Genomic DNA, 1,898 nt, shown 5'->3' with positions numbered 1-1,898 from the left:
GCCACACTGATCCTCAACACGGGGGCCCCTCAGGGGTGCGTGCTCAGTCCCCTCCTGTACTCTCTGTTCACCCATGACTGCATGGCCAGGCACGACTCCAACACCATCATTAAGTTTGCCGACGACACAACAGTGGTAGGCCTGATCACTGACAACGATGAGACAGCCTATAGGGAGGAGGTCAGAGATCTGGCCGTGTGGTGCCAGGACAACAACCTCTCCCTCAACGTGACCAAGACAAAGGAGATGATTGTGGACTACAGGAAAAAAAATAGGACTGAGCACGCCCCCATTCTCATCGACGGGGCTGTAGTGGAACAGGTTGAGAGCTTCAAGTTCCTTGGTGTCCACATCACCAACGAACTATCATGGTCCAAACACACCAAGACAGTTGTGAAGAGGGCACGACAAAGACTATTCCCCCTCAGGAGACTAAAAAGATTTGGCATGGGTCCTCAGATCCTCAAAAAATTCTACAGCTGCACCATCGAGAGCATCCTGACTGGTTGCATCACCGCCTGGTATGGCAACTGCTTGGCCTCCGACCGCAAGGCACTACAGAGGGTAGTGCGTATGGCCCAGTACATCACTGGGGCAAAGCTTCCTGCCATCCAGGACCTCTATACCAGGCGGTGTCAGAGGAAGGCCCTCAAAATTGTCAAAGACTCCAGCCACCCTAGTTATAGACTGTTCTCTCTGCTACCGCACGGCAAGCGGTACCGGAGTGCCAAGTCTAGGTCCAAAAGACTTCTCAACAGCTTCTACCCCCAAGCCATAAGACTCCTGAACAGCTAATCATGGCTACCCAGACTATTTGCACTGCCCCCCCCACCCCATCCTTTTTACGCTGCTGCTACTCTGTTAATTATTTATGCATAGTCACTTTAACTCTACCCACATGTACATATTACCTCAACTACCTCAACTAGCCGGTGCCCCCGCACATTGACTCTGCAACGGTACCCCCCTGTATATATAGCCTCCCTACTGTCACTTTATTTTACTTCTGCTCTTTTTTTTCTCAACACTTTTTTTGTTGTTGTTTTATTCTTACTTTTTTTGTTTAAAATAAATGCACTGTTGGTTAAGGGCTGTAAGTAAGCATTTCACTGTAATGTCTGCACCTGTGGTCCTCTGTAGCTCAGCTGGTAGAGCACGGCGCTTGTAACGCCAAGGTAGTGGGTTCGATCCCCGGGACCACCCATACACAAAAATGTATGCACGCACGACTGTAAGTCGCTTTGGATAAAAGCGTCTGCTAAATGGCATATTATTATATTATTACCTGTTGTATTCGGCGCATGTGACCAATAAAATTTGATTTGATTTGATTTGAATAGGGTGCTATTTAGGACGCAGACTTACACGGGATCTGTACCAAAGAGACTTTCCATTAACTACAACACAATGCAAGGCTACTGGTGCTAGCATCAACATTAGAGGTAAGTTCTAGAGGTAAGTAAAGGCTAATGATCCATTAGTCAAATCAGCTGTGTTTTACAGCTGTCTTGGATGTGCCTGTGCATAAGCACTATATAGCATTAGCCTACGCCCTGTAGTTCACATTTTAACCCCCCCCCACTAGAACCTGGGGGAGGAGGGCGACGTCTGCACCCCCTGTCCAGTAGCTCTTCATCCTGAGGAAGAGGTGGAGCTACAGTGATTAGGTCATAAGGCTGATCTCAGGAGTCTCAAAGGAGAGAGAAAGTGATGCAATACCCAGATAAACCAAGAAAAAACATCAACATTCAAAGCTTCACTGCACCGTGTCCGCAGTCTCCTCCCCCTCAGTGGTGTGTTCGCTGTAGTGATTGGACAGCTCAACATCTGAGTAGGAACTCACCACCGCCTCCTGCTACTAGTCTAAGGAATACCTGGGATAGGATAAAGTAATCCTT

The sequence above is a fragment of the Coregonus clupeaformis genome, chromosome 15, assembly GCF_020615455.1.
Source record: "Coregonus clupeaformis isolate EN_2021a chromosome 15, ASM2061545v1, whole genome shotgun sequence".
Taxonomy (NCBI): Eukaryota; Metazoa; Chordata; class Actinopteri; order Salmoniformes; family Salmonidae; genus Coregonus; species Coregonus clupeaformis.
Note: the sequence above shows the minus strand (reverse complement) of the source record.